At 43.3% G+C, this 25,293-nt stretch overlaps 1 long non-coding RNA gene across 1 annotated transcript; it reads left to right on the top strand.

Annotated features, from left to right (window-relative positions):
* Positions 1-3,898: 3,898 nt before the first annotated feature.
* Positions 3,899-6,879, top strand: LOC131415285 (uncharacterized). Its single transcript, XR_009222390.1, has 3 exons — positions 3,899-4,024; positions 4,424-4,563; positions 6,762-6,879. It is a non-coding gene; the product is annotated as an uncharacterized LOC131415285 (long non-coding RNA).
* Positions 6,880-25,293: the final 18,414 nt, after the last annotated feature.

Genomic DNA, 25,293 nt, shown 5'->3' with positions numbered 1-25,293 from the left:
CCGCCAGAAGCCCCACTGGGCTTCTAGCAAATGCTAAGAACAAGTGTCTTCTCAACACCCATGCTCAACAAATACACACAAGCACACACACACACCAATGGGCACATCCTTTTAAAATAGTCATCAGCCTTTACTCTGTACTCTAACACACTCCAACATTCTGTTCTGAGGTTGAAAATTTAAGCAAAAAGAGAGCACCATACGTATATTAGAGTTACAAGTGCTAAACATGTTACACAGAACAATAAAATTCCCACGTATTTTACCCAACCCACAACATAGAAACATGATCCCTACTTTGTTTTTATTTAAATTTGAAAATTTTATGAATATTTTTGATTGCTATCTTAGTAGTCCTGCGAATTTTAAGACACTACAGATATATACTTTTTTCTGCCAGGAGCTGTTACATGACTTGCGTTTCCTTTTTTTGCCAGTGTTTTCTATAACTCGTCATCAATATCCCAGCCACAGTCCTGTTGTCGAGACTTCTCCCAGGGCTCTAGGAAAAAGTCCATCCAAGTATGGATTTTTTCCCAACATTATATTCCTCAGTATCCTGGGTCAAAGAATCACTGTCATTTTAAGCATTCCACATATCCGCCCCATTGGGAAGATTTCAGAGGCTTAGAATAAGCACAATGGCCTTTTGTTAGTAAATGCCTCGCTGTGCTCTGGCACCCATTGGCTTGACAATTACACAGAGGTGTTCCACTTTTTCTCTTGGAATTCACATTCTTCCTCTTGTCTTTGATGTTCACTCTAAAACGAAGGCCCCATAAATATTCCTCCTGATAAGTTGGTCTAAACATGTCAGTACACAGTCTACAAAATTATTTCCTCATCAAAACTAAAGTCATTAAAAAAAAAACCACTAATCTATACTAGATCTCTAGTATTATGAGACCTATAGAGTGGACTAAGGAGTTGGAAACCCTGGATTGAAGTCTCAATTAGCTATGTGACTTTGGACAGTTCATTAACCTTACTGAAAGCCTCAGTTTCTGCTTCTTTAATATGAGGCAGGAAAATCAAATAAATAAAGGAGATGTATCACGTGACCACTAAGGCCCCCTGTGGCTCTTTAACAATCTGCTCTTAGTTGCCTCTGGTTTGTAGGTGTCTTTAAGAACAAGTTCTCCCTTAGGGTTTTCCATTTAAATCTTGGGCTTTATAAGCAAGAGGCCCCAAACTGCATTATGACATATAACCTGGTCTTTGGGACTGTGTTAATCATTACCAACCCCTGTGGCAGTCCAGAGTAATTAAAATGATTAAATTAACTTATAGGCCATGTCATAATCGAGTTGTTTTTCATACGTAGACCCAGCCAGAGTTTCAGAAGAAAAAAATGCATTTTCACTACAGTAAATGAATCAGAAGAAAAAATTGTTACTGCTTCCAGAATTATAATTAATTACACTTTTACTTATTTTTATAGGTTTTTTTTTTTTAACGAGGAAGAGTGGCCCTGTGCTAACATCTGTTGCCAATCTTCCTCTTTTTTTTCTTTTTTCTCACCATAGCCCCAGTACGTAGTTGTGTATAATAGTTGTAGAGTTGTAGCTCTTCTATATGGGACGCTGCCTCAGCATGGCTTGATGAGCGGTGAGTAGGTCTGCGCCCAGGATCCAAACCCACGAACCCTGGGCTGCCGAAGCAGAATGCGCGAACTTAACTGCTACACCACCAGGCCAGTCCCTACACTTTTATTTTTAATATTAGCTTCTTGTTCTGTTTGCTATTCCTATTATTTTCCTCTGCCTTTTTCCTTTCAATGATGATCTCCTTTCGGGTATATATCTGTCTCCTCCACCACCACTAGGAAAATAAACAATCTGTAGTGAAACCGGTAAACAGTTTGCTGTTGATGATTAGGTAGCTAGTAACTAAAGTTTTTTTTCTTTTTTGCAATTACTAATTATAGCTTTTAGTTGTTCCCCCACCCACTGTTAACTGTGCTGCTTAGACAATATACTATCCTGACTTGTACTAGGTTCCTATAGACAACATCTCCCTGGCACCTGGGCCACCGTGGTAACGGGTGTTTGAGCTGTTTTTCAGGAATTAGGACCCCCTTGTCTAGTTCAGGCTGGTTGAGACCACCAACGCATCAACTGGGCCTGTGCAGATGTCCAATAAGTGACCTTTTGACGTCAAGAGGCTAAAAACTCTCCCCTCAGATCATGCTAATGCCACCATTTCCTGAACATGTGCCCTATGAAGAGGCATGAAGCTTGACTACGCTTGCACAGATCATCAATTACTTCACCTCTCCTCACCTGCAATCATCTATCCCCACACTTCAGACCACTTTGCCTCCTACCCCATAAATATCCCTGAGTCCCCATTTTTGGGGAGGTGGATCTGAGACTGATTCTCCTGCCTCCTCACTTGGCCACCTTGTGATTAAATCCTTTCTCTTTGCAAACTCATCATCACAGTGATTGGCATAACCATGCAGCAGGCAAAACAAACCTGGTTCAGTAACAGTAGGAGTATAAGTCCTTTATTTACCATTGGATCCCCAGCACTTAGCACAATACCTTAAACAGAACTTAGTTGAGGCACAGGTAACTGGATTTGGAAATCTCATGCAAAAGAAAAAAGTTAGCAATTTGTCCTGATATGGATTTGAGGACGTCCTTTCTCAATCCGTGCAACTGCAGCTCTGGTGGCTGAGGTGCTCCAGCTCCTGGGGTCTGCCCCCTTTCTAAAATCCTATGTATCAAGTCTGCAAATGCAGCTCAACAGTCATCTTAGTGTTTCCTGCACTTGCGTCTTGCCTTCCAAGAAGAATTTATTCTCCTTAAGGACAGAAACCTTTTCTCATCAACCCCACTCTGGATTAATCTGGAAGGAAAATGATGAAATATCTAAAGTTTTGTGGTTACAGGAAATTTTCTCAAGTTTTAACTTATATTTATATACACATCTTCATGTAGAAATCAATAAAAGACTTTCAAGCATAAGCATATATAATGGAAATATGATTTCAAGATGAGAAGAAATGTAAGATTTCTGATTATTAAAAAAGAGCTTGTTCTTTTTTTTTGCTGTACAGAGGTGGGTATCAAATCACTTCAGCATTTATATTTCCTCAGATATGTTTAAAAGACCGATGTAACAGTTTAATTTAAATGTGTTGATATTTACATTTGACTACCAATTAAATCCTTTGCAACTATTTAAACTTATGAAGAAAATACTAGAAGACAACTTAAAATGGGTGAGGGGGTACATGGTTTTTCAAAATTCCTTTAAGATTATGTAAGTGAAAGGTTGAAGATTACTGAGCTAGATGAAAGGAAATCTTCTCCCCACCCAAAATGGAAAGGTAGAGCCCTTGATCTTTTAATATAGACATGTTCCAGTTTTAGTTACACAATAACAGCTTATATACACCATATAGCTACTAGGGAACAACAATAGATTCGGAAGCACTTTATTCTCAGTCTCAATTGAACCAGATATAGGAGGATAGTCACACAGAACAAATAAAAACCAAACTACATAACACATGTCACGTAACTTCACTACGAGAAAAGTTATCTGCTCTGGGCTGTTTTTTGCCCCTAAACAATCAGCAGGTAGTTATTAAGTAACTTGTATGTGCCAACATTGTGTTAGCTTGTATTAGTAAATACAAAATACAATCATTTCTCTTTATTCGAGGTATTCACTGAATTAGTGAATACTGAACCACTGCTCCTAGGAGAAATACAGGCTTAGGTTCCCGCAAGCCACTGGTCATAAAATTTTTGTCAACAAATCAATACGTAACCTTATTTTATGTGAGTTTCTGTTTAAAGACACATTATTTAATATATATTGTTGATTCACTATGATGAATAAATGAAAAGCACTAGGATATATTGGAATATATGAGGAAGCCATTTGGTGTAAAACTAATTCAGCCTGACCTTGTTTTTCCAGAAAGGCCTGATGTGGCCTGATGAGCACGCATTGTACATCTGCTTTAAACATTTACAATGTCCCAAAGACAAGAATGTCGCCCTTAAAGGTAGGGATGTTTCCTCCCCCAATATCAGCATTTCTTTAAGGATAAGCATCTCTTCCTGGAAACTAAGGATTAATTACTGACATGCTGTGCTCACCTTGTGACTACTGACCTGCTGTGCCAGCAAAGCATCTCCTTGTACACATTCTCCTTGTACACATACAAGAATAAAGTCCTCGTACACCTAGGTGATTCACAATAAATAGCCCTTCTCTCTGTGCCTGCCAAGAACGCTTTTATAGGTTTCTAAATCATCAGCCACTCTTAACCACTATCAACATCTCTAGGAGCACTTTTGATGTAAAAAAAAAAAACTGCACAATGATAAGTTAGTTTCACAATTGGTCAGTAATTGTTGAAATCTCTCTAGATGACAAATGTCCCTATGCATCTTTGTTTCAGATATTCAGTCGTTTATTCCAAAGATAAAAATCATGACAGTTTAAGAAGTATGGTTCAGAAGGAAAAGAAGATGAATTCCATAACTATGGTGTGATCTATGGAAATGAGAATATTTCCTCAAATCTAAGACACCATCAATGGTAAGATGCACTGCTATTTCAGGCACTGGGAGATTTGGAGAGGGTCTCTTACAAGGTTGCAGGTAAGCTGTCAGCCAGGCCTGCAGGCATCTGGGGCTGGAGAATCCACTTCTAGGCTCATTTACGTGGTTGCTGGTAGGTTCCAGTTTCTTCCTGACCATTGGCCATATACCCCAGTTCCTTGCCAAGTAGGCCTAACTGTCAGCAGCCTGAATGTCTCCCCCAGAGTGAGGAGAGCCCAAGGTGGTGGAAGCCACAGCCTTTTATAGCCTAATCTCAGAAGTGACGCACGATGATTTCTGCCACGTTCTGTTGGTCACACAGACTAACTCTGGTACAATGTGGGAGGGGACTCCAAAGGGCATGAATATCAGGAGGCAAGGTCCATTGGTTATGGTTACAGAGAGTCTGATTACCACATTACATATTACAGAAAGGAACCTGAAGCTAATTTGCTTCTTTATGTAACATTTATTGAGCACTTACTATATACCATGCCCCATGCTAAACACTAATAACTCATTTAAGAGAATTAAATGACAACAACAATCCTATGAGAGGAACCCTATTATCATCGCTTTTTTACAGTTCAGGAAGCTAGAGCTTAGGAAGGTTGAGTAACTCACCCAAGGTCACACAGCTAGTAAGGGTGAGGGCTGGTACTTCTGATTTTTCACTAAAATGGTACCCAGCCTTTGCTTCAATGTCTGTTACTGAACATGTCAGCCAATGGAATCCTATTAGATAAATTTGAAAACCTCCAAGATTCTTTATATTTTCCTTACTATTGTCATCAGCAGTTCATAAGAAAGCACTTTATTGTGTTGTGACATTTTTAAAGCTTTAGTTTATTTAATTTGTTGTGGTGATTATAATTTTAAAAATCTATTGTGACGGACTTCAGCTCTGGTGCTATCTACACCTTCACAAAAGAAATGAGCAAAATTGCTTGATGAAACACTTGGCTTGCACAATAGTAGGTATCATTCTGAAAGACAGGACAGAAGAATAAAGTGAAGACTTTTAGAGGCCGGCCCCTTGGCGTGGTGGTTAAATGCGTGCGCTCCGCTGCTGGCGGCCCGGGTTCGGATCCCGGGTGCACACCGACGCACCGTTTGTCAGGCCATGCTGTGGCGGCGTCCCATATAAAGCGGAGGAAGATCGGCACGGATGTTAGCTCGGGGCCAGTCTTCCTCAGCAAAAAAGAGGAGGATTGGCAGATGTTAGCTCAGGGCTGATCTTCCTCACAAAAAAAAAATTAAAAAGTGAAGACTATTAAGAAAATCTGAACAATTTCCTCTGAAGACTTAATGGTCTCAGAAGATAGTATTTAAAATTATTTTCATAACTTTACAAAAGAAATATAAGACAAAGAGACTGCTTTTTATTCTAATAGAGATGTTCACATACTAATTATCTCAAACACCTGTCAAGAGGTGACACAAGCATACTCCTACGTTTAGTAACAATAGGAAGGAAAAGTAATATAATTTTTAGACTGCTCTGTGAGCACAAAATATAATAAATCCTCACTGCTTGTGACCCCAAAGCTGATCATCACTAATGAATCATCCTGACCCCTTCTTATAAGGAAGCAGACCCAGAGCTTATGCAATTAGTTCACTGGGTTTCCAGTTCATGTTAGATGAAGTAATTTTCTTAAATCCCTGCAAGTAAAACTTGCTGGAGCCACCGATGTGGAAACACTGCTGTCACATCCAGAGGAAAACAAGGATTTAAAGTACTCACAGTTGGAGCAGCTGGATTGAGCTTTGAATAGCAACCAGTTGTAACCAAGCAGAGAAAGCAGTGGACCAGGTATGCACAGGGAGTCAACTCATTGTTAAATCTTTCCATGAGGAGTGCAGAGCTAATGGAGTCCATCCATGGGCAGGGTCTGGCTAGAGTCCAAGAGTGAGAGCAGGGAAGGCCAGGCCGAGAAGGCCAACAGTCCAGACCACCGCACAGTGGGGTGCTCCCAGGGCAGGGGTCGGGTGCAGAGAGGAGTGCAGGTGTGGAGCAAAGGGCTGGGGTTGGAGGGCAAGAATCCAACTTTGACAGTAGAGAGTTCAGGGGCTCGGAATTTCTGCAGTCCAGATAGTGGTCAAAGAAATAACTGATATTGACAACAAGTCATGAAGGCTGAGTTTTGAACCTCCAAGCCCAGGTCCTTGATTGCACCCTTTCTTTCTCTTTAGGGAGCAGAGCCCCAGCAGACTGGTTAGTAACAGGGTGTTCTGAGCCCAGCATCCGAGAACCGTAAGAACACGGAGTTACTTGGCCAGTTGTCTTTCCTCAGTGCACACATCACAGTCTTCCGCCATGATTTTGAAGCTTGGGAAGTTTGCCAACAGAAGGATATACATAGAGCTATTTCACTCATGGTCTTTGTTCTGGATGCATACCAGATTCTCAAGAAATCATTTTTATTAATTAGAAAGGAAGAGAGAGAGAAAGAGAAAGAAGGAGAACAAGGAGGAGGAGGAATAAGAGTGGAAGGATCAATGGAAGGAAAGAGGGAAAGAAAAGAGAGAGACAGAAAGATGAAAGGAAGGATGGAAGGAAGAGACATCGGTTAGGTGGGAGCGTGCGCGCGCATGCACACACACACAACCACTGAAAGAAATGAGCTGTTTTCCAACTATAGCTATTATCTTAGTCCTTCCTTAGGACATCCTTGGGGATAAGAGCAGAGAATGGCTGGGATAACTCTGTATATTTTGGTTTAAAATTATTTTTATCTCTAGGGTAAATTATACTCTGTTTTTCTCTGAAACGTAATCTAAAAGACAGAGGCTCTCAAATAATTGTCACTCAGAAATACTAAAGGTGATCAGGTGTGAACTAACTAGACTCAGGTGGATTACTTCATGAAAGGCTAGAAGGACTATTAATGTCCCCAGCAGATGGCGCAAGCTGCCCTCTGCTGTGATGAGGCTTCTCAGTGTGATCCATTCATTTAGTATCAAAATAGATTTCCTCTTCACACAATGATTGAACAAGTAGATCCTAACCAGGTAAGGGGTTGGGTTAGGAAAGAAATCGTTCAGCGGGATTCCAGGAGGAGCTAAGTAGAGAAGACAAAATCTGGAGGCTTTTTAATTTATTTATCATATTAAACTGTCTAAAAATATAATGTTGTTCCATTCACATCATCTTGGGCTCTGAAAAAGTTAAGAATTCTTCCAAGACAGAGTTTTTAGATTAAGTCCCATAGGACAACAAAGTACCAAGAATTAGGATATCTGAAAATATTTTTATTACCTGATAGGATAATTGGTGAAGTGCTCATAATAGAGAAAGCTTTCCCATAACAAATTAAAAGTAAACCAATTCTGAAGGAAACTGAGGGAAGGAGGATGTTGATAAAAGATTATTGAGATCACCCAATGCTTCTGCTACTTTTCTAGTACTCACAAATAAATATAGTGTTCCGGCTCGCATTTTGAGCTCTGCGCTATGCATTTTTATGAGCAAGCAGACAGTAGAACTGAAAGCATTTACATCTCTGGGCAAGAAGTAACCCTCTTTGGAAAGGCAGGGAACGAAGTATGTTATCCTTGGAATCATCCTCAAAATCTGGGACAGAAAGTAGAACTTCATTAATTAAGGCTTTTTAAATATCTGCTCTCATAAATTTCCAAAGAAACAAGAGTTTGGAATGTTCAGGTTAGTGACAAATTTTCAGTGAAGAGCTGTCCCGCCAGCACCTACTGCCTTCCTTCCCTCACATCCGTCGATATTTTAACTCTCTGCAGTCTGCTTTTACTGTCAGTCTGCCACTAAAACTTTACTTTGCAAAGATATTTTAAAATACAAAAGTGATATATGTTAACCTCAAGACATTTGAAAACTCTTAAAGGTATAAAAGAGAAACCCATGATTGAGTAGATATGGGCAACACACACTTGTAACAAAGAGTTTATGTCCAGAATATACAAAGAACTCCTGTGAATCAATTTTAAAAATCAATAAAGAGAAAAACGGGCAAGAGATTTGAACAGACACTTCACCAAAGAGGATACTTAAAAGGACAATCTCAGTTTTGTTAGTAACCAGCTATAAATGAAAGCCATAATGTACGTGATGATTTGAAACAGGTCCACAAATTCTTTGATACCTCTCCCTTCAAAACAAGGGGCCAAACACGACACAGTCTGTACAGAATCTGAAATATAGTGAAGTACACCTGAAATGTACACAATTTTGTAAGCCAATATGACCTCAATAAAATAATTAAAAGTTGGAAAAAAAAAAAGAAGAACGTAGGGGCCGGCCCAGTGGTGCAAGTGGTTAAGGGCGCGCACTCTGCTGCGGCGGCCTGGGGTTCACCGGTTCGGATCCCAGGCGTGCACCGACGCATCGCTTGTCAAGCCATGCTGTGGTGGCATTCCATATAAAGTAGAGGAAGATGGGCATGGATGTTAGCCCAGGGCCAGTCTTCCTTGGGAAAAAGAGGAGGATTGGCAGATGTTAGCTCAGGGCTGATCTTCCTCACAAAAAAAAAAAAGAAGAAGAATGCAGCTTCCCCCTCACTCCCTCTCTTGGATCACTCAAACCCGTGAAGCCAGCTGCCCAGCTGCCAGGTCATGAGGCTGCTCAAGCAGCCCTAAGGAGGCCCGAAAGGTGAGGAATTGGGGCCTCCTGCTGAGAGGTGAGTGAGTGAAAGACCCTGAGGGGGAACCGCCCTGCTAAGTCACTCCCAAAGAAACAAGATAGGCAGAAACAGGACCCACAGAAAGGGTGAGATAATGAAGTTTTTAAGCCACTAAATTTGGGGATAATTTGTTATGCAGAAATAGATGACTTATACAATGAGTCACTACCACACATACACCAGAACAGCTAAAATTTAGAAGTTTGACATGTCAAGAACTGGTTACAATGTGAAGAATGGGAACTCTCATTACATTGCTGATGGGTGTGTAATTGGTACAACCATTCTGGAAAACTGTATGGCACAATCTACTAAAGTTGAATATATACATACACTATGGCATAAGAATTCCACTTCTAGGACACACCCACAGAAATGCAGACACTTATAAAAACTTATGTGCAAGAATATTCACAGCAGCATTATGTGTAATAGTTCGAACCTGAAAATCTACCAACAGTGTGTTAAAAAGGAGAGACATCACGGGCTGGCCCCGTGGCTTAGCGGTTAAGTGCGCGCGCTCTGCTACTGGCGGCCCAGGTTCGGATCCCCGGCGCGCACCGACGCACTACTTCTCCGGCCATGCTGAGGCTACATCCCACATACAGCAACTAGAAGGATGTGCAACTATGACGTACAACTATCTACCGGGGCTTGGGGGGAAAAAAGGAGGAGGATTGGCAATAGATGTTAGCTCAGAGCCGGTCTTCCTCAGCAAAAAGAGGAGGATTAGCATGGATGTTAGCTCAGGGCTGATCTTCCTCACAAAAGAAAAAAAAAAAGAGAGAGAAAGACATCAGGCCCCAAATGGAGTCACTTGTGCTAAGCCCCACATCAGCAAACCAAAACTTAACACTTAATCTACTTGCAGTTTCAGCCTCCCCCAGGAGTGTAATCTTAACCGGTCAGTCTGGAATTTCCTGGTCAGCGCTAGTGAGGTCATCCACCAGATTGACCTCTTTCATCCCCTAAAGGAAAGTGAACTTGCCTGAAACAATCCACTCTTCTGCTCCCTCTGCCTATAAAAGCCTTCCACTTTGTACAGCTCCTCAGAGCTCCTTTCTGTTTGCTAGATGGGGTGCTGCTGGATTCATGAATCGTTAACAAAGCCAATCAGATCTTTAAAACTTATTCAGTTAAATTTTATTTTTTAACAAGTAGTTGGATAAATAGATTGGGGCATGTCCACACAATGAAGGGCTAAACAGCAGTGAAAATTCATGAACTATAGCTACATGTAATAACACAGCTGAGTCTCACTAACATGATGACTGAAAGAAACCAGACACAAAAGAATTAACCCTGAATGATTCTATAGTCAGGATCCAGTAAGGAGAGAGAAACCACACCAGTTATTCCAATAGAGAGAATGTAATATAAAGAGTTAACTAGGTATGAAGACGTTAACTAGATGACTAAAAGTCAAAAAGATGTATTAGGAAGGAAGTTACTACCCCTCAGGCTGGGGAACAAAAGAAAAAAGTTGGAATTCCTGAAATTTAGAAGTTTGGTGAAAGGCCTGGGCCCAGCCCTCTGGTGCTGGGACTGGCGTCTAGGGGTGCACGAGGCTGGTGCTGCAAGTGTTGGAAAAATGACAAATTAGACTCAATTACTGCTGCAGGAAGGAGCTGCCACTGCAGGGAAAAGCAGTGTCCCTAAGGTGACCTTGGGAGGAAAGGGAGCCAAAGGGAAGCTAGTAGGAAGAAGCAAGTTCCTCCCTTCTATTCGGGGCTGCAGATTCTCTCTACCCCTCTGCCTGGCGGAGTCTAGCAGGACAGCTGGCAGAGGAAGGGGGCTAGTGGAGTCCTGCCCACGCCACAGGCAGAGACTAGAAGGGTCAGTTTGCAGCTGAGCGGTTATAGCTTGGTAACTGGCACAGAGGGCATATATATAACATCCAAGAGCAAATGAAATGAATACATGGTGTTAATATTGGGACAGTGGTTACCTTGCGGAGGAGGGGTAGGTAGCAGTTGGGAGGGGGCACAAGGAGAGCTTCCGGGGTGCTACTGATATTGTTTGTGTTGACCTGGGTGATGGGTAGATTGACCCGTTGGCATAGCCTTCAGTCATCAACCAGCTTTCTGGTTACAAAAGGCAACAAAGATTCTAGGAGTTTTAATTCAGTGTAACCCAGCCAGTACTTATTGAAATCTTATCTAAACTCGAAGACAGGCCGTTTCTTGGAGTACTTTCCTCATTCCTTTTTTTCTCATTGATCTCTTCCTCCTCTGAAGTCTTAGAAAAATCGTCATCTGATTTCACAATTAACGCTGAATTATATACAATCTTGCAGTGTCATGTATTACATCACATGTGCTAGTTTTGTCTTCCCCGCTAGATGATAATTCTGAGGACCAGAAACCCAATATTATTCTTTTACACTCCAAAATGGCATAGCTCAGGACTGAACTTAGGTGTTTATAAATCACTGTTATTTGATGCTTAGCTTTAAAATTAACTGTAAAGCTGAGTTAAAGCAGCTCCTCATTTGACATCAGGTAACAGAGGAATATATGAAAGGGATCATTGTTTCCAGTTTCTTTATTAACAAAGCGAAGCCAAAAGATGACCCAAGTAAAAGTGGACACTCTTGGAGGGGAAAAAATAATGCTTTTATTAAAAAGCCTGTTTTCTCTGTTATCTCTAAAATGAAAATGCCTTCGCTGAGCTTCAGGCGCCAGAACAAACCCCAATGTCTGGTCCGCCACGGCGGGGCTTCCCACCGCCACCTTTGCCCCACTTCGGGCTGCGTTACTGACCGGCTAGCGCCGCAGGCGCCCGCCAGCCCCTTTCATCCTTCTCACTCGGCCTCAGCCTGGCACCTGAACGGGCACTCATCACTTGCCATAAAAAGCCATACTTTATATCGCTCTTCACGCGTCGCCAGGCTATTTTTAAAATCTCTCCTCCTGGAGATCCCCAAATTAAAAGTATCTCGGGCCCGCCTCCGCCGAGCAGGGGAGACGGCGGTCCACGGCACCCCGGGGGACTGCCCCCAAACCCGGGGGGACTGTCTCGAGACCCGGGTGGGGGCCACCCCCAGACCCAGGGGGATCGCCTCTGGACCCGCGGGGAACCGCCCCCTGACCCGGGGAGACCGCCTCCAGACCCGGGTGGGGGCCTCCTCCGGACCCCGGGGAGAGGACAGCCCCAGACACCCCGGGGCGGGGGGAAGGACCGCCCCCAGATCTGTGGGGACCGCCCCCTACCCCTGGAGGACCAGCCCCAAACCCCGCAGATCCGCCCCCAGACACCCCAGAGGGGCCGCCCAGCTCTTCTTCCCAGGCCTGGCCCGCGCTGCCTTGCTTCCGCGCGCTCCTGGGGAAAGGCCGCCGCTCTCGGGCTCCTCGCAGTCCTCTTTCCCGGGACTGACAATGGCCGGGCGTCCTTCTTTGGGCCAGGATCCGCCTAGAGGCTTCCACGTTAGTGGCCGCGAGCCCATAAACCTTGAGTCTCAGATTTCCCGCGTCTGTGCGCCTCCTTCCCCAACCCGTCACCCATCCGGGGCCCTGGTGTCAGCTGCTGGCTTGGACTGCGGCCCTGGGCCCTTCTCCTCGGCCGGCCGCTGGCCCGGGGCAGCCCAGGCCAGCCAGCACCCGCCCGGACAAGCTCGGGGCTGTCTTTGGCTCACACAAAGAATCTTCCAGGCACCGCCCCCGGCCCCCAAGCCAAGATCTTACAGATGTCAGAAAGTCTGTTTGATTAAAAACCCATTGGTTAAGAAACTACTAACAATGTTTTTTCTCTAGGAAGGAGAACTGAGTGATGGAAAATGAGGTGGGAGGGAGACATTTCATACATACCCTTTTTGACCTTTTGAATTTCGTGTCATTTGCAAAATTATTTATATTAAAATAAAGTCGTGCTTTTTCATCTGGGGCTGGTTGCATAGGTGACCAGGTATCGTTATCATTTCGTGATAATTCAGTGAGTTCTATGTTTAGAATACATGTACTTTTCTGAATGTTTGTGTACTTAAGTAAAAAGTTTTTAAAAATAAAATTAAACCTGTGGGCAAGGAGCACAGTGCAGGCCAGCATTGTCTGGCCGGCACATGTGCGCCTGGGAAGCCATCTAGATGTGCTTGGACGCAAATGCAGAAGGACCAGACATCCTCTGCCCCTCCTTTCTATTGCCTTCCTTCTCTCAAGCTTGGAGTCCTCCCATGGGCACATTCTCAGTACATTCCTACTTTCTAATCCCTCAGTGAAGCCAGCAAAGTCTGGAATGTTCACATTTATATTTCCATGAAAAATCATTCATAGCAATTTGGTGACTCAATACTCAGTGTCCCAGATTCCTACCTTTTGGTTGGAAGGCATTGTTCTGTGTTAAAAGCATTCCAGGCTACAGCACTTCAGTTAAAGAGGTTCTGTGTAGGAGTAAGGGGCCTTTTTCTGCTCCGACAATCTCCTCAGGAATTATAGAATGCCTAAATCAGGTCCTGAAAGCAAGCATGCTTTACTCTATGGAGAGTATTGCTGGCGCTAGAATGTAAGCCCCGTAAGGGCAAGGATCTCAGGGCCTAGAACAGAGCCTGGCACATAGTAGGAACTCACATGCTTGTTGAATTAATGTTTTCAAATGAACTGAGCCAAAAGTGACTGAAGGATCTGGACTAACTGTCCCCTCTCTTTTCCTGCCAACCCTGAGCACAGACAGTGAAGTACCAAAAATGCAAAGACAAAAATCAAAGTGTATGTATGATCTCACTCATATGTGGAATATAAACCAACACATGGACAGAGAAAACTGGACTGTGGTTACCCGGGCAGTGGGGGTGGGGGGTGGGGCGTGGGCACAAGGGGTGAAGGGAGTCATATATGTGGTGATGGACAAACAAAAATGTACAACCCAAAATTTCACAATGTTAGAAACCATTAAAACATCAATAAAAAAAAAAATCAAAGTGTAGTTTGGGATGTAAAGTAATAGTAATTACTGTCCTTTGTAAACAGTTTAACACTTATGCCTGATAGTCATGAAGTGTCTTATTGATTTTGACGTTGTGAGAGATGTGAAAGCATATTTGCATTGTCAGTTTTCCGTCTTTAACCCCATAAGCTCTGGCTCCTAATAGGGTATGGTGATTGTCGAATGAATCCAGAACAATGGCTGATGAGACCCATAAGGGTTTTAAAAGAGCAGAGGAATATAATTGCAGCCCAGGTGAGGGTTCCAAAATCTAAGTCGGTGCACGTTTACGTAACAGAAAGGTTAGATGGTGTGATTTAATCAAATGGTTGGGAAACATAACATACAGTATGGCACATTAAGGTTGGCAAGAGGATATGGGTATGTCAGACATATTTGTCAGCCATTTATGTGGTCAAGTGAGAGGGACAAACAAAAACAAAACTTGCCGTCTTTCATCACAATCATTGAGAGAAATGACATTTTAACACCAAAATACAGAAAGGATATTACTTCAGCTAAGGACAGTCTTTAACATGAAATACACATAGCTGAATGAAAATCTCATCGAGTTGTCTATATTACTCCCGTGTTGGTGTAAATGTCATTGTGGACAGACCCGTGCCCAGGTGGGAACTATGGCCCCAGAGAACAGGATGTGTGCAGTTGGTCCTGTCCCCCGTCACGCTCACCTTGGGCTGTGAGGCTGATGCTACTACACTTAGAACAGACCCACTCCATCACAGCACTGCTCCGTCGTGCAAACGGACAGGTTCTCCTCCACCTCGTCCATTGGAGCCCTGAGCTGTCCCGCCTTCCTGGCCCGTTAGTGGCAGAAGTATCAGCCTCACTCTCTTTAAAGCATCTGTGCCCCTTGATTAATGCGCCTTTCAAATGATCACTAAGTCAGCATTATTTTAGCCTCTGAAGTTGTCACAGGACCAGTCTTGAGCCCAAGACCTCTTTGAGCCCTTCCCTTCCCCAGAGAACAGCTGCGAGAGGGAATGCCCAGCTTCAGAAGAGAGAAGTGTCCTGCTGTTGGACAACTGTGTTTTCCTGGGAAGACATTTAGTATTATTTTGCTGTTTCTAGCATCTTCTATAAAAGAAGAACCATCTTTCCCAAAGAAAAAGTGAAAAAAAACTTTCATATATAAAAACACCTCCTATTCCCAGACCACAAGTATTTATTCCTGTGCGTTCTCCATTTCAGGCAGAGACAGATGTTTTTAGACTCCCAGAGAATAAAGCTTACTGAAAAGCTGCCCAATACTTTTGATTACTAAACGGAAGTTATATTAGTTTAGAGTCTTCTATAGACTAGGACAAATTAAAAAAAATTTTTAAGTCGAGTGTGCTTCACCTTCCTTTAAAGAGTTTCAATTTATATATTAATGTTTTATGACCTCTTACAATTAGAATATCAGTGCCATAATTGGGCAAACATTTGAGACATATTCATTCATTTAACAAATGTTTTTTAAGTACTTATGATGTGCCAACCATAGTACTGGCTTTGGAGATACAATAAGGAAAACTCATCCTTTTCCATCAAAGGGCTTAGGAATTTAGTAGGGCAAACAGACACGTCGACCAATAAATGAGATGTGCTCCCAGTGCTGTCCTAGTCACCTGGGCAGGTACAGTGAGCATCATCAGTTCAACTAGAAAGATGGGAAGGAGGCTTCGTGGTGGGAAGCAACACTTCCCACTCAGTGGGGAGGCAGACGTGGAGACAGAGAGAGTAAGCCTGGTCAGCAGGCCAGATCATGAGGGGCTGCGTAAGCCACCCTACGGTGTCTGGGCATTCTGCTGCAGGCAGGGAGGGCTGTAGTGGTTGTTAAGCTATTGTCTCCCAGCTCAGCGCCACCCTTCTCTGTGCTGCTGTTTGATGCCAAGGCTAAGACTCTGCAAATACATTTCCATTGCCAGCTGGCTCTCTGTTAGGACCTACCAGCAGAAGCGCTGGGAGACGGGGGAGGCTGGAGGAGGGAGAGAGGACCTGCTTGCCTGCTGTTCTTATCAACATCACTCTGGCAAACTTCCAGCTCTTTTCCACACACCTGAACCACCTGCCTGTGCCTTGCAGAGGCAGCACCTTTCTGTAGCACCACCGAGCAGCAGCCTTGCCTCAAGGCCCCTCTTCCGAGCCCTGCTGTGCACGGCACCCCTCAAGAAGGCCTGGCTCTGGGCCCTTGGTGCCCCTCCCAGCTGGCAGGTTCTGGCAACCCCAGTCTCTGCCTTGTCTCCCCAGTCTTAAGGTTGGCTGCTGCTTCCTACCCTTACTATCTTTGCTGCCTCAGTTTTCTGTTTTTGCCTTTTTACCTGCTTAACCAATTTCTTATATTCAGTTCTCTCTGTTGAAACGCCTAGGGTTGTTTCTGTTGTCCTGACTGGACCGTGATTGATGTCACACTGGGCGTGAGTGGTCCGAGAAAACAGACTGTCAAAGGTCAGATTATGGGGTTGATATGGCGGTGTTTTTGGCCTTGAATGCAGTGCCGCACTCCTTGCTAACAGGAAATGGAGCCCTAGTAATCCACAGCATGTGGCGGCATCACTATTAGTCCAGTTATCACCAGTGGTTCGTTGTGATGAAGCATCCACTGATGTGCCTTGAAGAACCAAGTGGCCACTTCACTTGACTGTTACAGCAGCAATGACCGTCACTGAGATGGGGGGGTAAAGTTGCTGCTTCTCAGTGCACTGGAGAGTTACAGAAAGAATATGACAACAATGCCTCCAGCTGCTTTTGAGCAAAGAATTCAGTGTCTAGGACAGGGCTAGAGGAGTGGGAGATCAGGAGTAACAGACTAGGAGTCTATTGCAAATTAAATTCAGTAACTTCCTACTGGTTTGAATATTTTTGAGAAAGGTCATTCTGAAGTATTGAATGCATTCGAACATGTATATTTCTTACTTTATTGTAATATAGCAACTTAAAGCTAACAAATGAATATGTGTCTGGATATGGGGTACCTGCTATAATGTACAGTTAAAAAATGATTTCTCAGTGCTCTTGAGATTATCTCAGAGACTTCAATTCCTAGAATTGGAAGAGATCTTCAGTTCCTCTGACAAAACCCCTGCAGGCAATCACTTGCCTCTACTCAGGGAGTCCAATGATGTGTTCACTGATTTTCTGCAGCCCATCCCAACTTTTAATAGCTCTGCCTGGGAGAATTTCCAGATCTTGAGCAATTGTTCGCCTCACTGTAATTTTCTCCTATTAGTTTTAGTTTTGTCCCAAGGAATTATGCAGACTCATTCTAGCTCAGGAGTAGATCCAGAATTAGTGGAGCCAAATTATTCAATTTGTGGGGCTCTCTTTCAGAAAAAAGAATAACAATTATGAACATGAAATTAAATTGAAGGTTTGGAAGAGGCCCATGCAAGTGAGGGGCCTGGAAGCTTCCATTACATTAGAGCCATAACAAATCCACCTCTGTTCTCTTCCTGAGAAGAGAAGAAATTCTCTTCCTGAGAATTCTTCACATCACCTCATTTTCCACCATGCCAAGAAGTCTTTCCTTCTCCAAGATAAGCATCCACAATTTATCCAGTTGTTTCCTTGGACATATTCCGGCTTGTCAGTCGTGTTTCTTTTTTTTTTATTATTATTATTTTTTGTGTGTGAGGAAGATCAGCCCTGAGCTAACATCCATGCTAATCCTCCTCTTTTTGCTGAGGAAGACTGGCTCTGAGCTAACATCTATTGCCAATCCTCCTCCTTTTTTTTCCCCAAAGCCCCAGTAGATAGTTGTATGTCATAGTTGCACATCTTTCTAGTTGCTGTATGTGGGACGCCGCCTCAGCATGGCCGGAAAAGCCGTGTGTCGGTGCGTGCCCGGGATCCGAACCCCAGCCGCCAGTAGCCGAGCGCGCGCACTTAACCGCTAAGCCATGGGGCTGGCCAGTCAGTGGCATTTCTAAAGAATGCCGTGTAAACAGTAAATGGGAGACAGGTGCCTGAGATACAAGGAGAGCTGTCAGCACATGCCCTCATGAAGTTTTTGTGTCACATGCATGCGTGGCTGCACAGTGAAATGCCTTTAATCAAGTATTTAAGTAAATAACTTTTTAGAACATGCTGACAGGCAAGATACTCCAGGATGACCTGCCCAGCCAGAGTACAGTTGCATTATAACCGACATGGCTCTAATGTGAAGGAATCATAACACTTCAGTGTGCCAATCCCCACAACTGCTAGTCAACCCTAGGCCCCCCTCCACGCTTGTGCAGTTACTTTGAGACTTAAAAGAGGAATTTACTTTAATTAACCCAGTTAAAGTTTCCTTTGCCAAGCTGTCCACAAAATTCCTTGAAGTCTTAATCTATCATCTGCTGTGAATTACCTCTCTTAGCTTTGTCATCTGGAAAACTGACACATACTTTTGTTCATTCAATTCTAAAATCATTAAGTGCCTACTAGATTCAAAGACAAAGAAAAACAAATACATAATGTGACTAGGTCTAGAGCCTAGTTGGAGGGAGCTGAGCTACCAGGACCTGGGCGCCTGGGGAGGGAGTGGGGAAGGCTAGGAGTGGAAAAGTACTGAATACTGAGTAAGAGAAAAGTATCTTCAGGCCTCCGACAAGGTGGTCTTGGCAGAGGCCCAGAGAAAGGCCTCACCTGAGGCACCTTCCCTACAAAAGGAGGCCTGGGAATGGAGGTATGCAGATGTGCCTAAGGATATGGTTAGGGGGCGGGATTGGGGTGGGGGTGGTTTCTGAGTCTTTGACTGCAACTCCCTCCAGAAAACTGCAGTGCACTTGGCTATGCACCAAGTCTAGCATGGGGAGGGCAGACCCCACCCCTCATGAGGCCTGCCAGGTAAAATTGTAACTGCCTACAGTTAGGTCTGAAAAATCATATGTAGAATTTTGGCCTGGAAGCAGACTCCTCAGACCAGAGTTAAAATAGAACACGATTTCTCAATCAAACATTATTGGGCTGGCTAATTCCTTGTTATGGGGGGCTATCCTGTGCATTGTGGGATGTTTAACAGTATCCTTGCCCTCTACCTACTAGATGCTAGTAGCACTCCCCGTGTTGTGACAACCAAAAATGTCTCCAGACATTGCCAAATGTTCCCTGGGGGGCAAAATCACCCTGGTTGAGAACATTGAAATAGAGGAACATGACTCCTCTGAAACTGGAGTTGCTCAGAGTTCTATTTGTGTGAATCTACTTCTGCCTACCTTCTTGGCATTGCCCTGGGAATGTTTCCTCTGCCCGAAATAACCTTTCTCTCTTTTTCTATTTGTGGATGACTACTCTTCCCCTCACCTCTTCTATGAAGCCTTCCTCGACCATGCTCCACCCCTCCTGATAGTGGATCCTGTCTGTTTGCTTCTGTACTAAACAAACGCTTGCATTATTATTGTCTTAGTCTCTCTGTGACACATCCATCCACACAGGTCCGGCACTTAATAGGCACACGGTAAATGTTGATGACAGTGAGCTTAGACAAGAGGGTGGGCAAAGAACCAAGAGTCAGAGAAGTGTAAACCTATACCAGCAGAGATTGAGGTCCTGAAAACAAACAGAAGATAATTCCAAGGAGAAGCAGCGCTCAGAGTGAAATGCTACTGAGAATTCAAGTAGGAAAAAGAGTTAAAAGTGTCCCTTGTGTGCAGCATTCAGAAGGGCACTGGTGACATTTGTGAGAGTAGTTTAAGCTGGGCAATGGAAGGAAGCCTCACTGCAGTGGGCTGAGGAATGACTGGGTGGGTGGGGAGAAGATGGAGGACTCTTTCAAGGAGATTCAGACAGAATGGAAAAGCAGTGACTAGAAAGGATACAAGATCAACAAGGGCGATTTAAGAAGAGGGAGATGTCAGCATGTTTATGGGTTGGGCAAGAAGGAAGAAATAGCCTGTGGAGATGGAGGTGGGGAGTAAACATACTGGAGAGAAGAGGTAATTGATGAAGTGAGATCCGGAGGGAGAATGTAGATGGACGGGGCCAGATCACAAAGGGGAGGAAATAAGAGCAGAGGAGACATACCTCTTCCATTGAAACAAGAGAAAAATAGGTACGGGAGGAGGGTATTGTATGTTCCCAAGGTGAAGTGGGGTCATTTACCTTCTAGTGAAATAGGAGGCAATAGAGAATTTGAACAGCGAGCAGAGATTTGGAAATGCCAGTGAGGGGAGAGAAAAGTATTGCTGAGCAGCACTGGTGTCAGGGAGCTGGGAAGAAGTAGCCAACGTTTAATGAGCACCTACCTTGTACCAGGTCTTTTATGCCTTATTTCATTTACTTCTCAAAACTGCCCTACAGAGTTGGTATTATACCCACTTTGTAGACGAGCAAGTGAAGACTGAAAGAGGAAAGGTCACTTGCCTGAGGTCCTAGCCAGTAGCATACCTGGAATCTGAACCCAGGCTGGTCTGACTCTAAAAGCCTCGTCCTTTGCAACACTGCACTGCTGGAGGTTTCGAGGATGGTCAAGGTAATGGGACGAGGTGCAGGAGAGAGAGAAGTGTGGACAGTTCAGACGGAGTGGAATACTGGAGAGTGATTGCAGATGTGACCACGAGCCAGGTGATGATGCTGTGCGCGGGAGGCCATAGGCGTGGGCTGGAGGAGGCAGATGGACAGTAAAACACATGGGAGGCAGGAGGCTGAGCACCTCTGAGTCTAAAGTGTGCAGTCTACTGTTCTTTTAAAAGTAAGAAAATTCTTGAAAAATGGGAAAGGTTGAGGTGGAGTGAAAAAATTGTAAGCCAGGAGACAGACTCTGAGGAATGTGATTGATGACCTTGAAGTTAGCGCCGCAAGGACAGAGAAGCTGCTGTGCGGCAGGTCCCCAGGAGTTGGAGCCCCAGGCTGCAGACAGACGGGCGAGGTGCGAGGTGTGAAGGCACGAGGGAATGCTAGCACAGCCTCCTTCTCCCCACCCCACCCTTCCATCTTCGTGCACCCCCGGCCCTGGGGATGTGGAAGAGATTCTAGAAAGGTGGTTTATTGCTAGGGGACAGCCAGGTTTCATTTAGGGCCAGAAGAGAGAGGAAGAGCTTTCGGTGAAGAGTTTGAATATGTGCGTGTGTTGGTGGAGGGGGTTCTAAAGGGAAATGGGTACCAGAGGGCTCAGTGACAAAGCCTGGGACGGTATCAGCAGTGGGAGGAGGCTGGATGAGGATGGAGGATGGGCTCAGAGCCCAAGAAGAGAATAGCTTTCTAGCATGTTTGCTTTAGGGTTGATTTAAGCTTTGGACTGTACTGACCACGAAGCGCTCAGATACAAACTTCTCTAGTCCACACCTCTCGCCCTCCTTTCAGATCCACACCCATTATTTGTATCACTAGTGGCACTACCCAAGAAGAATAAACGTGCTAAAGAGAAGTAAGCCAAGCCCGTCAGATACATTGAGATTTCAGGATGATTTATCATATTCACATCCAATTTTCCTTCAGCGAGCTGAACCTCTTTGGGAGAGGACAATGCTGTTTGCCTGATAAATCATATCTCTAAACAGAGTCTCTATGCTCTTTTCCCCCTCCCAGCAGTCACACGGTATTTATTCCTAAAGACATTTGACTTTTAGTGTTCTTGGCAGGGAAGCTGTGAACCACTTCTGCTGCTATTGCGTTTTGAGAACAGAGCAAACTTTTCTCTCCCTGCCTCAGCCTTTTCCATAGAGAACACGGGAGAACTGACAAGAAAAGTGCCCTCAACTGTGGGGAGTAGTAACGTCAGAGGCCGGTCAGAGCCACAGTGTAATCACTTGAAGGGACTCACGTGCCATAAGGAGCCTGCGGATCTTAATTAGAGGACCTGGAAAGATTAATGAGTCTTGGCTGACACTGTTGTCCCTTCATCCACCTCTTTTTTCTTCCCTCCTCTCCCAACATTAAGCACACCCACCAAAAGTCCCATTAGCCTTAGGACCAGGTTTAGACTACACTTTTGGAAAAATCTGATCCTATCCTATACCTTTGCCTTATATGCCTCCTTCACCTGCGTTTTATGTGGCAGACCATTTGATCCAAAATAATTTGGTTAAGAACTAGTTGATCCAAAACGATAATTTAGTTTAAACAACAAATCTTTGCTGAACAAATGCATCATCTACTATTATTTTTTTTTCAGCTTTATTGAGGTATAATTGACAAAATTGTAAGATATTTAAACTGCACAATGTGATGACGATATATGCGTTCTGTACATTGTGAAAGGATTCCCCCCATTGAGTTAATTAACACATCCCTCACCTCACACATTTACCTTTTTTTTTCTTTTGGTGAGAACACTTAAGTTTTACTCTCAGCAAATTTCAATTATACAATAGTTTCAAATATAACTATAGTCACCATGTTATACATTAGATCCTCAGACCTTATTCATCTTATAGCTGAAAGTTTGTACCCTTTTACCAACCTCTTGCCGCTCCCCAAGCCTCTGGCAACCACTTTTATACTCTCTGCCTCTATGAGTTCAAATTTCTTTTTTAGGTTCCACATGAGAGTGATGCCATGCAGTATTTGTCTTTGTCTGGCTTATTTCACTTAGCATAATGCCCTCGAGATCCATCTATGTTGTCAGAAATGACAAGATTCTTTTCTTTTTTAAGGCTGAATAATATTCCATTGGGTATATGTATCACATTTTCTTTATCCATTCATCCATCGACAGACACAAGTTGTTTCCATACCTTCGTTATTGTGAATAATGTATTATTTTTTAAATTTCTCATTTGAATTCTTTTGTATTCATTTTAAGCAAATTAGACTCACTCTACATTTTTGGCAGCATCTTCACAAATCTTTTCACTTTGCAAATCAACTAAAATGAATGTTTCAACAATCACCTGTTGATGTTTGCCTATTTTTTTTTCCCAGTAGGGAGAGGGCATACTATTTTTAGATCTGTTTAAGGCAATCGTGGCACAAAATCAAGGGTGATGACCTGAGTTGTTGGTCCAGCAGAGCCAAGCTTAAGGAGACATAAACTCCTCGACCCAGGTGGACTTCATGCCTATGATTTCTTATCATCCTGCTGGGGGAATTTCAGAATACTTCCAGGTAACTTACTTTCTATGCGCTCACATTACAGAATAAGTAGCGTGTTCTCTTCGGCTCTGCTTCAATTTGGAGCCTACCACAAACATTTACACCCTTCCCTCGGGGAGCTCGAGAGTGGCCAGACTGGCAGCCTGTGGGATTAATGGTAGTCAGTTCTCTGCAGTAGCCCTGAGACCAGAGGCCCCAGGTTTGCTCTAATAACGCCCTTGCTGTGGGTCGGAGCATGCGACACCTAGATATTCATACTCTGTCTTACCCTTAGCAATATTTCCTCAGAATGCATCTCTTTGTTTTTTCTCCTGAGATTTAGGGAGCAGTGGACTCTACCATCTCTCTCTTTTTCACTGCTTTTCCAGAAGTCTTCACTTTTAATCACAAAACTATTTGGAATCCTGGGGAGAAGTGCTCTTATCTTAAATAAAACAGTCTTATAGGACACAAAGTTAATAAAACTATACACTGAAATAAGAAACCTAGAACTTGAGCAATTTGAGGGTTGAAGTAAATAGCCAAACAAAAGGCAAATTAAGTTCTGGAATGAGATGACATGAGAACAATGCTCATGATATAAACAGGAAGACTTTTTTTCTAAATAGGGAAAAAGTAGGATTGACTTTGTGGAAGTTAATAAACTTCAGTAGAGTTCTTCTGTCTGGGAATAAAAGGAACGTCGCTACGTCTCTATAGACTTTGTTTTCTGCCTCAGGTTTCAGTGATGACTCCCTGACTACCACCATCAACCCCAAGAGAAACATGTTTAGACAGGAGAGTTGTATGAGTCAATGAATTGTTTAGTGTCCTCGAGGACGGTTTTTGTGCAGAGAAAAGATTCAGAGGTGACTGTGGTCCTAAAAATTAACATTTGATTATTAAGTTTTTAGTTCAACTTAATTCATATTCTATTTAGCCAATTTTAACAATCACTAATAAAAGTGATTTTTTGTTATGATTATTTGCAAATTTTGTTAATTGGGCATATTGAATCATATTAGATTACATTTATATATTTAATATATCAGTAGTCCAGATAATTCCTTAACGTGGGGATACTGGTGATATGGGTTTGGTTCTCTTTAGTATTTCTTTACTTAATTCTTCATCCTGCTAAGGCTAAAAGATGCTCCTCCACCGAGGGAACAACCCTCAACCCAATTCAAGGAAGGCGAGGCTTCTGCTCCAGGTCTTTGAACTTAGCAGAATTCTGCATCATATTCATATTCTTCCTGTTGCTGGGACCACAGCTCTCACTGACGTGATGATGACAGCTGACTGAATTCTGCATCTGTCCTCTGGTTTTTGCCTGACTCTGCAAACCAGTTTACAAGGACATTCTAATGACAATCTGTTGCTACACCCATCCACCAGTTTTGCCATCCTATTTGTACTCTACATAATATTTTCTCCCATCCAGTCACATTTCCAACTCAATTCAAGACCCTCGGTGGTGCCTGCCTTTAATGTGCAGGGCCACCAACTGAAGAAACCAGTGATATCTAACCCTAAATCTCACTCTCTCTTCTTGTTTCCCTAACCACCAAAGGCCAACAGGCAATAAAGAAATACCTGCTGAGTAAGTGAATAAACGAATGAATAGACAAATGATATACATAATGATAAACCCACACAAAACTATGAAATTTATCTTTGTTTTGTTTTCCGCCTTAAATTGGTTTGCTCTCTTGGCAGAAGAGACTCAAATGTTAACATGGATCATCTTTCCTTCTTGTGACACAGACAAGCAGAGTGCATGCAGCTCATTTAAATCCCATGTTCATCTTTCAAGGTGAAAAATGTGCTCGCTAGTAGTGGTGGCTGCCTTAGAAATCAAAGTTCTTAGTGAGAGCCTGTATTCGCTAGCTTTCTTCTGTCCGCTATATATTCCTAAAGGTATATGGTGGGTGCACGCACTCTCTCTCTCTTCCTGTGTGTATACACACATTAGAACACGCACACACACATGCACAAACATCTATACTAAAAAGTATTCTCTATTCTTAAGTTCAAATCGAATTTTTAAAAGTTTAATACAAAACGTTCCGTTAATGAAAATATGACTGATTTTGATAGTTGCCAGGAATTCCATTTTAGTAAACTTCAAAATCTGCCTTCAAAAGGTACGTGAACTT

The sequence above is a fragment of the Diceros bicornis genome, chromosome 16 (genome assembly GCF_020826845.1).
Source record: "Diceros bicornis minor isolate mBicDic1 chromosome 16, mDicBic1.mat.cur, whole genome shotgun sequence".
NCBI classification, from domain to species: Eukaryota; Metazoa; Chordata; class Mammalia; order Perissodactyla; family Rhinocerotidae; genus Diceros; species Diceros bicornis.
The sequence above is the reverse complement of the archived record's forward strand: the minus strand, read 5'-3'. Positions and strand labels throughout refer to the sequence as shown.